Source organism: Nyctibius grandis, chromosome 15 (genome assembly GCF_013368605.1).
Source record: "Nyctibius grandis isolate bNycGra1 chromosome 15, bNycGra1.pri, whole genome shotgun sequence".
NCBI classification, from domain to species: Eukaryota; Metazoa; Chordata; class Aves; order Nyctibiiformes; family Nyctibiidae; genus Nyctibius; species Nyctibius grandis.
Genome location: NC_090672.1, coordinates 4,274,448 through 4,286,983, shown reverse-complemented (window position 1 = coordinate 4,286,983; position 12,536 = coordinate 4,274,448). Strand labels below are relative to the sequence as shown.

General features: G+C 37.6%; 1 protein-coding gene across 3 annotated transcripts in view; it reads left to right on the top strand.

Annotated features, from left to right (window-relative positions):
- Positions 1-12,536, top strand: part of FOXK2 (forkhead box K2) — a 72,167-nt gene that overhangs the window by 43,784 nt on the left and 15,847 nt on the right. The gene's annotated exons all lie outside the window — the stretch shown is intronic.

Here is a 12,536-nt window from a genome sequence, read left to right as displayed (position 1 = left end):
ATATTTCCCTCTCCAAAACAGTTCGCTTATTGCAAAAAAAATCAGTAATCTGGCTTTTTTTGGCCAGTGAAACTTTTTGCAATTTCATTACATCGGTATGAGGCCATGTTAGGAGTATGATTAATCAAAAATAGCAGATATAACATAGATAAACAAAATTAAAGTAAGTTCTTCAGTATTGCAAGCAGGTAGGACGTACTCTTACTTTTCAGCACCTCCAGCTGTGTGTTGCTGGGACATTTGCAGGTTCTTCTGCACTGGTGCAAGTAACAGACATGAATGAGTAACAGTTTTAGTAGCTTGACAAGTATTTGTCATCTTGAATTAGGAACTCTTGTTTGTTACTAAAGGAAAGCAAATGAGGAGTCTTTTTTTCCCAGATATTTTTCGATACGTAAGATACAAATTTTAGCTTTTTCTGCTTTATTTTTGTTTTTTAAATTACTTGAAATACTGTTTTAGTTTTTTTCTGTTTGATAATGGAAAAAAAAATCCCACTTCTTATTCGTATATAGGAAATGAGGTTTGTGTAGCTTAACATCTTCAAATTCTTCAGTACATAACTGTATAGATTGTAACTAGAATGTGTGCATTTAATGTGCAGTTTTCATGGTGCAATAGTGAAGGACTGGTGAAATGAAAATTCCTTTAGCTGTGTTTGGGAGGGTGTGCTATATTGCTCAAGATATATGTGCATGTTTTACTTTTTTGCCACATAGGCTTCACAGCCACTACGTTTTTGCTCCTTAAGCAGCTATTCCGGTGCAACAAAGTCTGGTTGAAATACTTCAGTCTTATTTAATTAAATAATCTCCTTTGTATTGAAGATGTGTTTCACCTGGCCTCTTAAAGTGGTTGTAGGAGAAGGAAGACTTAAGGGATGATCCAGTGGTTTAAGCAAAGATTGGGTGTTGGGGAAAAATATGTTGTGTTCCCAGCTCTGTTGCACGCTTGCCAGAATGACTTGGCCAAGTCACAAATCTGTTTAATCTGTTTTTAAAAATGGGGATAATACTTCATGGGCGGAGGCAGAGGGGATGATGAAATTTCAGTGCTCTTTTCTAGCACTTTTTATCAAGAGCTATGCTTTGCCTTTTAAAATTAATTCCTTGGGTTTTGAATTCCTTTGGCTTACTTTGTCTGCAATGCAAACACACTTGTTCTCTCCCTTTCCAACTTGTCTCCCCTCTCCCTGTTTTTGAGGACTATTGGTTCAGTTTTTGCTGGTGTTCCAGGCTTTCTTACATACATGTTCCTGTGTGAATGCTACTATCCCTAAACTTTGATGTGTCTAGGAGTGGAAAGAACACTGGATATAATGTGTTATGCTGATATGTGTTCAATACTTCAGTGTTTTCTAATGAAAGATGTTCCAGAAATGCAGAGCAGTATGTTTATTCATTTATAGTTGAGACTTTGAAAGTAGTATGTATGGGAACATATAGATGCATTAGTTACTTACTAATACATGCTAATTAATTGCCATTACTCTGACAAGTTTTATTCCTAGTGTAGTTTCTAGTACGTGTACATCTTTAGAGGGGTAGAAGTTTTGTGAGGAATGCTTGACTTGAGCGGTCATAATCCGTTCTGTTAACAATAACTGCAGTCAAAATACGGGCTTTCTTGGTCAAGCTAAAAGGTCCCAAGTTAACCAGACTGTATTCTGTTGAAAAGCACTGAATATGCACTCTTGTTTACAAGCAGAGTTCTGCACTTCCTTTTATGACCAGTAACTTTTGGAAGCTTATTTTTCTGTATTAGTTCAGACTTCAGCCTTTCAAAGAGAACGGGTAGAACAGTTGCATAATAAAACGATTTCTTACGTAGTAGGTATGATACTTTTAAATGAAGGTATCATGATGGTTTTTACGTTATCTTTTTGAAGAGAGATTAGTCTGTGAGACGATTTAAACTTACTAAAACATCAGCAAACTTCTACATTTTGGCTAGAGTAGTTTTCTGCTGGGTTAGTAAATTAGCTAGTGGCTCCTGGTAGCTGGTAAGCGGAGTCATCGTGTGGCTGGGAACAGAACTGGTGCAAGAGGCAGGGAAGAGCCGGCCCCATTTGGTAGTGCTGAGCTGTTACATCGCTATATTCCATTAAACCATTCCCAAGATCGAGCTTTTATTGCTGAGAGCCTGGTTGGTACCTGTGCTTCAGGAATCTTGGCTTGTATTTTTCATTATTTTACTAGATATTGTTCGGAGTGGGTTTCACAGTGCTTACTGTTGGGGGTGAGTGAAAGCATATGTGTGTGTCTGCACCTAGACTCCCTTTAAATTCAATGAAAACCAGGCATCCCTAGACCTGATTTCTCCAAACCAGTTTAAGCTTTTCCCTTCTATGGGGTGTATACCATTCAGTGTCTGTTCATTTTCACTCACTATAAAGATAGATGACTAACACAGGTACAGGTTTATGCTTGGAGGAATTAATCCTGTGCTTCATATTTGCATGCTGTACCCTTTCCTTCTCTATACCTTTGTTCCTTTATCAGTACAGTGACAATGGTTAATGGATATTCTGATGAAGACTTTTATTTAGTCTATTTTTTTGTTCCTGGACAGATTTCCACTTGCGTGACTATCTGACTTGTTAGATCATGTCTTTTTTTATTTGTTTTTATCCTTCTGCACTTTCCTGCTGACCCTTACAACAGTGCACGATTTGAGAACTTGGCATGGTCTTAGAAGAATAGCTCAGGAGGAGTGCTTCTTGAGGAGTATTTTCCAATAACAATATGTTTGTTGTAGATTAAATAGTTTCTTTGCTTTGTGGCCTTTCAGACTTTTTGGAGTCTTGATTGGTTCTTGAGTGCCCACACAAGTGATTAAGGAAAATAAGTTTGTGTACACTGTAGAGCAGTCCGTGCATATAAAATTTCTAGAGGGTCTGCACCTTCACTAGAAAGGTTTTAGAATTTGCAAATAGAAGAAAAATTGAAAACTGGTTTGAACAAACATTCTGCAGAGTGCAGTTGGTTATAAAAAGGATCTCAGAATGTGGTATAAAATCTTGATTTCTGTTGAGATACCCATCCTGCAGTATCACCAAAGTGAAGCAAGTATGGAATGGCCCTTGGACATCAAACATCTGTAGGTAGGTAATTGTGAAATGTAATTAATGCCCTTAGCTGTTTGAGTCTGAAAAAAGTCTGTTCTTTGACCAGACAGGCAGATTTAAGGGGAAAATTAAACACTGCTGTCTACTCAAAATTGGAGTTGGTAGGAAGCAGTTTTTGTCACTCTTCAATGGCCTGAGTTAGTCATGGATTTCTGTGTGAAATAAAAGAACTGTTCTGCTCTTGGAAGCAGACTTCTGTCTTGAAAAGCCCATCTAAAATAAACTTTGCTTCCTTGATTCAGGAGTAATCTTTTTTTCTGTGCAGCTTTGCCTCTGTGGCGAGCTGTGCTTTTGGTAATGATTAGAGAGTTTTGGCATAATTTTGGAATAGAATGCAGGTCTCTGATGGGGTAATAAATGAAGTCTTTTGTTACTGAAGTATTGTGTGAGTCATAAGTGCTGTTCTCTGGTTATGCTTGCGTCAGAACACATCATGACAACACTTGGTCACTGTACTTCTCCCTACTGTTTTAATTGTAAGGAGTAGTAAGATGCTAAGTGCTGTGTGTTTGGCTCTAAGCAGTTTTGTTTGGTTTGCCGATAGCTTTTTATTTAGCACTGAATAATATTATTATAACTTCAGTGTTTCCGTATGAACTTTTGCATCCCCATGAGTACCCCACAACTGCGGGTGAAGTGCCAGGCACTTCTGTAACTAGCTAACTGGGTAATAAAGGATATAGTGGTTTTGGTTTGTCTCCTTCAGCTCAGCGATGATTGTAAATCATGTGCCTTATGAAAAGTTTCTGAATGGTATTTACTGTCGTGGTGAAAGTTTGAGCTTGCATGTTTGATAATAGGAAGCCATTGTTAAATGCAGTTATCTGGAAGGAAGAAGAAATGATGATTGATTTTTACTTTCCTGTTGCAAGTGTTTTGTTTCTGTTTTTAAACAGGAAACTATTGTATTATAGAGTTACGGGTGATCTGTTGGGACTCGAAATAGCTCTTTGAAATTTGGCAAAGATAGAGACACACAATCTTTTGGACAAATTTTAAATTGTTTTTATAGTTTAGAATGAAATTTAGGGATAGAGACCACACAACCTGACTCTGCATATGGCTTTTGTGTACAGAGATGCTAAATACCCGAAAATGCAGTGTTTCCATAGGCGGAGTTTCTTTTGTATTCACAGGCCGGGGAGCCTCAAATTCCAGAGGCATTACATGAGCAGTTTTAATGAATTAGTGTCTGGTTTTCCTGCAGCAGATGTGACAAGCAGCTTTATAAGCTGCTTCCCATCGATCGCTGTTTTCCAGCTCTTTTGTGTCTTTCTTTTGCTTAGAGAAAAGCAGCGAAGAGCTTGGTTTCTACAGTAACTGCTGCCTACATTCTTGCCTGCAGGCCAATTTCTTTCTCAGTTCCTGCAGCCTGTGCAGGGCTACTGTATTGAATTTCTTTAGGTTTTGTGGTTTGGTGTTTTTTTTTTTTTTTTTTTCTTCTTGCTGGTTTAAATATTTTACCCTTTAAGAAAAGAGGAGAATGCAGTGGGAATTTCTGATTTTGAGATATGTATTTTTAATTAACCATAGCACATTTCCATGACTGTAGGATAACCTAAATGTTTTTGCTGCTGATCGATACCAATGTCTGTGTGGTTGGTATATAAAGAAAAAGAGATGTCTGACTGCTAAAACAGGAACCTTTGAAAATTTGTAGTAGCACTTCCATTAATGCTTGTTTCTGTAGCATAATAATGCGGGGGGGGGGGGGGTGAGATCAGCTTTAAGTTGTTAATAGAACCATTTGCATTTGCAGCAAAATTTGCTATAGCTGAACAGCTTCAGGACACATCTTTTTCAGTCTCAACACTTAAACGTCCTTAGAGAAATTGTTGTGAAGATAGGGTTAAAAATGCATTGAAGTTAGCTTTCTAAGTGGGAAGAAGAATTGAACACCATTTCAAACAAGAACTTGTGTTTATTACTCAGTTTGTATTTGCTGCTGGTGGTTCAGGAATGTTCCTGTTGTCGTCATCAATATTCTGTTGTCATAGGATTATTTTTTGACGCAGACAGGCTTCATCCAGATCCTTCTGAAAGCAGGTTAGCACCATTGCTGTAATGAATAGCAACAACTTTACATACATCTTACACACTTGCTAAAACGTGAGTGGGGAAGTATGTGACCTAGGTTTTCGATGGGGAAACTGTTGATTTCCAACTAGATCATGTTTCCAGCCTTTGCTTAGGATTTGATAAAAGTGTTTTCTTGGCCAGCTTGAATTAACATGAGGCTAGAGCAATGTTTCATCACTTCTGATGATGCATAGATCTTTGCTTTTGAATCTTAAGACACCTGAGTGCATAGATAGATCAGTGATCTTTTTCTTTAGGATGTTTTTTCATACTGCTTTACGTCACGGGGTAGACAGCGATGGCACACCTGAAAAAACACACAAATGCTTGTGAAAAGCGTGCCCAGTGCTCAGAATAAAAAGTCTAATTGCTGATTTAAAAATCCGAGAGTGTTTTGTTCCTTGTGGTATTAGAGGTCGAGCTTGCTATAGAGCCCTCCCGTTTTCTGTTTGTGGAGGACATGCTTTGCAAGTATTGATCTTTGTCAACAGAAATCAATGGCAAAGGATACAGAGAATTAAGGGGAACACGCAGGAGGTCATGATTCACTCCCCAGAGGAAAAGCTGCCACTTTTTAAAGGGCAATTGCTTTTTGGGTAACCTCTAGAAGTGTCCTGACTAGTAATGGCCAAACATAATTGAATGTAAATTTATGGTAAATTAGCCAAATCAGGATTTAGTTTAAAACTGTGGAGGCAAGGAGGAGGAGGAGTCCATCCTAACACAATGTGTATGTGTACATGTTCGTGTAGGAAGTGATGCTGTGTTCCTGCTGGGGTAGTTTCTCACATTGCTGCGCAGGGTGTGGTCAACTGCAAGCAGAAGAGCATTAAAAACTTCCTTTTCAAAAAGCTACTAGAGAAGTTGGGCTTCATGTTTCTTTAAGATAAATTTCAGAAGAATTTTTTTTCCCCCCTGAAAGTCAATAGAGAAAAGTGGATACTCCTGTCTTCTGTTACCAGCAACATAGAAAGTCTTACAAGTGTACTGTTAAAGCTAAAATTTCTGATAAGAGCACAAGGTTATACCTCATGTAGATGAACAAACAGCAATATAAAAAATTGCCCATTGAGAAAGTTCTCTCTGTTTTGGACAATAAGAAAATAATTATAATTAACTGGATCACCCTTTTTCAGTGTATTCATTATAAAATTTCCGATACTCTTAGCATTTTTCTTATTATGGTTAAGTTTTACAGTAGCATTTATTTATGTAATCCTAGAAAAGACTTTGTAAAACAAATCTCTGAACAGTTATTTGTGCTTAAAGAGTCAAGGAAATACTTACTACAAAAAATGGTGTAATTTTTTTTCTAATGACCTGTACTTTATTAGTAATCATTTAGTACTGGGAGTTTTTAGGCAGCTATTTAATATTGTGACTATTTGGATGGATTTGTATATATCTACCTTCATTGCTAGTTTGGAAACCCAGATTTTTAACTCTTGGGTACTTTTAAGATTATCTTAAAATTTTGACTCTGCTTTGAAGGAGCTCAGTTCAGTTTGTCTTTTTAATAAGTTTTGATTCGATGGATTCTGTTTAGGTCTAAAGATGATGATTCTATTCTGGAAATGAACTGCAGTATTGGCTTTCGGTTCAATTAAACACAGCCCAAAGTCTTAAAAATAAATTCTGGATGTGAATAATTTAGTATGCCTGCTCTTAGTGTTGAACAATCAGAAACCTGGTATAAAATTCAGAAGAGGAAATTAGAGAATGTAATTACGTTTCTTCTGGAAAAGGAATAGGCTGAGTGAAGCAGCCGCTTTCTGCTTGATATGGGAATTGTTGCTTTTCTCCAAGTTAAGAGAAGTTACTTCTTTCAGGGATCTCCAAGACATGGAGTTGCATCTCTTCTTACAGGTTTCCTGGTGTTTGTGTGTCAGCTCCTCTGTGAGAGGAACCAAGCTCAGCTCTTTCCTTAGAGATGCACCTTTTTCTCAGGACATGAAGGCACAATACACAGAATTTACAATTACCTCCATGGTATTTCTAGTTGTTTTTGTAAAGACTCATCTTTTAAGCCTTGCTTATTTAAAAATCAGTTAAAAACAATAGCTAGATCTAGTTTAATTTATAATTAATTTCCTAATAATCCATTGTGATAAAATCAATAATAAATGAAGCAGCAAATGGAGGAAAGATGAAATTGTGGTCTTCGTTCTTTCATACTGAAATTTACCCATTAGCAGGAAGTCATACAAATTGTAATTTCCAAGTACTGTGTTCCTGTGGATAGTTGAATGCCGCCTGGTTTTGATGTGCTGGTCTTGCGTTTCATTTACAGATGTTACATAGACCGGTGCAGAGGAGGTGGTACCCTGTGTGGCTTTCTGACTTTGTGGAATTGGGGTCAGTGCTGTTATTCGTCAATGACCTGGGATACGGGACAGAGAGCACCCGGAGCAGGTCACGGATAGAGCTGAATAGGGGGTGGGGAATGGTTAATATGCTGGAGGGCAGGGCTGTCGTTTGGAGGGACACTGACAAGCTGGAGGAAGGGACTGACAGGAGCTTCGTGAAGTTCAGCAGACAGATGTAAAATCCTGCGTCTGGGGTGGGTAAAGGCTGGGAATGACTGGCTGGGGAGCAGCTCTGCAGAGGAGGATGGGGAGGTCCTGGGGGAGAGGAGGTTGTATGTGTTTCAGCAGTGCACCCTTGTGATGATGGAGGCTGGAGAGGCTGAAGAACCTCGGTTTTTGTTGTTGTTGTTTTTTGTTGTTGTTGTGGTTTTTTTTGTTTGTTTTTTTTTTCTGGAGAAGCCCAAAAGTGGATCTCATTGCAGTTCTTCCCCTGCCTAAAGGGCGGTTGTAGAAAAGATGGGAGCCAGGCTGTGCTGAGAGGCTCACAGTTTGAGGACGAGCAGCTGTTGAAAGTTGCAACTAAGAAATTATACCTGGACAAATGAGAAAAACCCTTCACCCTTAGAGTGGCTAATTACAGGAATGAATTACCCAACTCTGTCCTTGGAAAGCTTCAAAATGTGATGAGACAAGGCCCTGAGCAACCTGGTGTAACTTGGAAGTTAGTCCTGCTTTGAGCAGCAGATTGGGCTAGAGACCTTCAGAGGTCCCCTCCAAACTCAGTTTCTCTGTGATTCTGTCTGAATGATGTAAAAAACAATTTTTGCTTGACTTGTAAAATAGAGTTGAATCAAAAGTGGGCCTGGAAATGCTCACTGTAGTATCTCACTGGTGACTCAAGCCTCAAAGAGTGCGTATCTTCTACCAGAAGTATAAATAAATTAATTGGCTGTGAGGATCATTTTTACTAGAGTGATGGGGAAAGACCATTTGAGAAGTGTGTCGTAAGTGGGTAGGTAAGAGGAATTAGAAAAGGGATTAGTTTCAAATCTCCCTTCCATGGAAGTGAGGCTGTATTTAGAAGTAGGGTGATTTCCATGGTTTTCTGTTAATTCACTGATCAAAATACAGGAGGAGAAGGAAGTACAAATAGCATCATCTGAGCCTGCTGTACTGTCAGACAACCTAAGTTGAAGGTCTGTTTAGTGCTACAGGTGTTAACTACCTCAGTTTCTCTTTGAGGTGAGTTGCACTGTTGCCCAGGCTTGCATTTAAAGTATCTGAAGTCAAAAGTTGACAACAGTGATCTCCCAGATGCTGACTGGGTACTTTTTTGCAGGTCTTAGTTTTTAAAGTAAAAAAATTGAAGATCTCATTTTCTCTCAATAAATCAGCAAGAGTTTGAAAACTCTCACCTTGTTTTTCTTCTAGATCTGTTTAAAATACAGGGGCATCCTTAAGTTAACTGATATTCACTGGCATAGTCGATGTAAAAGAATTGAACAGCTGTAACTGCCATGACTTAGGGGGTAATTACTGCCTGACCCCTTATTTGACTCCCTAACCCCTATAATCTGTCTGAATGTAAAATCTGGAGGTGCTGATAAAAGAACAGTAGGATGGCAGCTTCTGTCCAATTTCTGTCCTGGTTCTTAAAAGACAATTAAAATGGAATAATTCAAATAATTCACTGAGGCACTGAGTGTCATAGCAGGGTTTACGTACAGGGAGGAAATGGGTTTCCTACTTCTATGTTTTGGCTCCCCAGATGGAGACAGGATGGAATTCCTCGTTTTTAATCAGATGGTATTTTCATATAGGCAGAATTAGAAGTGTATAATTAGCTTTTCCCTGCAATACAGGCAGAGCCATTGAGGGCAAGTGAGAGAATATTAGAAATACAGATGTGACAAAACTAGACTTCGCACATTTTCCCACAAGACACTTATCAGGCACCCTGCAAAGTTGCTAAACTCTTCGGAGGTAGTGCGTAGGTCAACATGTCTCCCATGTTTTGCTGGGAGCTGTAGAGATAGTAAGAGTTTTCTATGAATAGTTTGAAATTATTTGATGCTTCTGTCTGTTTTCCAGTAGTCAACCCAGAATGAACTTTTTTAAAAAGAATAATTAGGATCATGAGTTGCATTTCAGTTGTGACACCTCTGCTGCAGTTTCCTAGATTGCACACTGCCCTCCTTTGTGATGCTCTGTAGAAAACACTCATTGTAATAAATGCACAAAATTATTTAAGTGTGGATACTGTGAATATTTGTTTGAAATACATAAAATACAACCATGGCATGTCAGCTAAATAGTGCTATTCGTTTTCATCACTTAGATACCTAACACACTTTTCATCATATAACTGTTCAAAGATGGATGTTTTGTAAATATTTTTTTTTAGGATTCTGTTGGATCAACCTTGGTGGTTCTGTTTGATTTCCTACTCCGAATGGCATCATCCTATAAAGGAAGAACAGTAGTTAGTTGAGTAGATGGGGTATAGAGTGACAGCTTGTGAAACTACTCTTTTTTTCTTTCCTTTTTTTTTTTTTTTTTTTTTAAGTGGGTTGTATAGATGAGCTTCTATAGCAACCGTCCTGTGGTAGCACATCATGAAACTATTGTAAACACTTTAAACAGTGAGTAAAGTCAAATTCAGCTTGCTGTAGACTTAAGTGTTTGATCAGGTCTCTCCCTCTGGGTGTGCTGTGGTTTTTGTCTAGTTCATTGTGTAACTAAAGAAGTGCTAAACCCAACTTGATTCTGATCAAATTAGAACATGTTCGTTACTTCGATTTTGGAAGTAAGTGTAATACGTTTGTGTCAATGCAATGTATTCAGAAAATCTGTTGGTTAATACACACTCTCTCTATCTGCTTTTTGGCTGAACTCCAGCTATAAAAAAAATGCTTCTATTAAAAAAACCTGTTTACAAATATGAATCAATTGACAGATGTGGTCTTTCGATAATATTCAGGTGTTTGTATGTTCTAACCAGGTAGTGATTTGTAAGTATATTGTGTCTTCCTTAATAACGCCGTCCTTTCCAGCTCAGCATGTGAAATGTTGTATACTGTAGCAGAAACACCCATAGGTTTTAATATAGTTCCTGACTGTAAGTTCTGAGTTCGTTTGGCACATCTCTAACCTATACAGTACCCTTGATTAGTCAAAGCTCCTGGGTTTGGGGGTGTTTTTTGTTGTTTTTTTTTTTTCTCCAAACTTGATCGACATTTGAGAGCACCATGTCCGTGCTGTATTTTGAGATCTGTACTTCAGTCCTATCTGAGTAAGCTGCCCTTGCCTTTTTTTGAGAAAGATGCCTACAGGGGAGATAATGCATTAAGGTAGCGCAGTAGTGTAAGAAAGGAGATGTTCTAATATGCATATTTACATGGAATATTGGAGGAATTGTCGAGTATACATTTTACGTGTTTCCGTATTTCTGGTACTTAGACACAAGTTGGGAAGATCTGCCTCCTCCCCATCCTTACCCCACCCCAGCACTCTGTAGAACTCTGGTTGCTCATTATTATGTAGTGGGTTTTTTTTTACTAGGCAGTAAGAAATCTAACCAGTGAAGGAGCATCTAAAGCTATGTCCAGTTGTTGCCACATTTTTTTTTAAGTTGAAATAAGTTTGGTCTGAAAAGCATTAAGTTAAATTTGCAGGTATGGAATAGCCTCATAAAATATATAGAGCAAGTGACTAAAATTTAAACCTGTCTCTATGTCAAACAGATGTTGTTGTTCCTTTCTCACAAGGATTTTTATTTAATCTTTAGCAAAAAGGATGCTTTTGGCTGCCCTCTTTGCATACACTTGAGGAGCACTGTTGTCATTATTGCTGATTAACTGAGATGTTTAGAAAACATTTTTATTAGGAAAACACCTGAGACCTCTTTCAATTGTCACTAAAACAATATAGGCAAAAAATACTGGAAAAAGCAAAGAAATGAGTTGTTACTGAAAATATTAAAACCCAAAAATACAAAAAGCAACACAGCCCAGAAATTGGTCCATTTAACTTTCTTGCTGAAATGCACGTGCAGTTTTTTGGCATAGATTCTGTTCCTAATTTAGTACATTGAGCAAGTTTCAGAAGTAGGTCGTCTGTTAAATTCTGACATGGTCCACACTGGGAAGGAAGAGTGAGAGAAAAGGAAGGTCATTTTCGATTCTTTCTCTTTTTCCTGATCCTTGGGTGTGTATTGTAGGAAAAAAGAATCACTGCAGTGCATGTGGCAGGAAACATAGTGAAACTCAAATGCTGCCTTTGTTCTATAAATATCCTTAGAACAATTTTAAGAACTAAAAACCAAAACACATGAGAGTTAGTGTTTTTAAGGTTACTCCACAGCTGAATGTTCCTTCCAATTCTTACATCACTTTTATGTTTAATATATTTTTCCAGAGAAATGATCATTTTTGTTTACAGTCTGTATCTCGCATTCATAGCTACATTTTTTAGGCCTGTTCCAGCATGCTGTTGTTTCCTTTCTTTGTGAAACTAATGTACCTAGAATCACTTAAAAAAAAAATACAACACATTTTCTAAGGTTTATTTCTGGGTATTGTGTTGTTGGAAAGTCCTTTTCATCGTGTGGAAGAGGTCTGTAAATATAATTGTGGGTTTAGTGCTGAGTGTAGTCTAACAGCTTAAGAAAGAGGAGATAGTGAAGTTATTTGAACTGTATTTTTATAGATGCATTTGTTGAGATAAATTAAGTTTCTTGTTTGCTTGATCTGTTTGTTTACTGAGAAGTTATAAATAGGCTGTTCTGTTTAATTGGGTTAACTCTAAATGCTAGATGTAGAAAGGAAAGTACTCAAAGGTGCATTCATTGTGTTTTATTTTCCAAATTTTTAAACAATTGCACATTGTTCATTTATCATTAGTTTTTAAATTTGGGCATGCAATCTTTGGTAATATATGAAAATGGGCAATTTATTGAAATTGGCTCTTAAAAAAGATATTTGAATGTAGTACAACAACAGCAGTAAACTCTGTAAATGATCAGA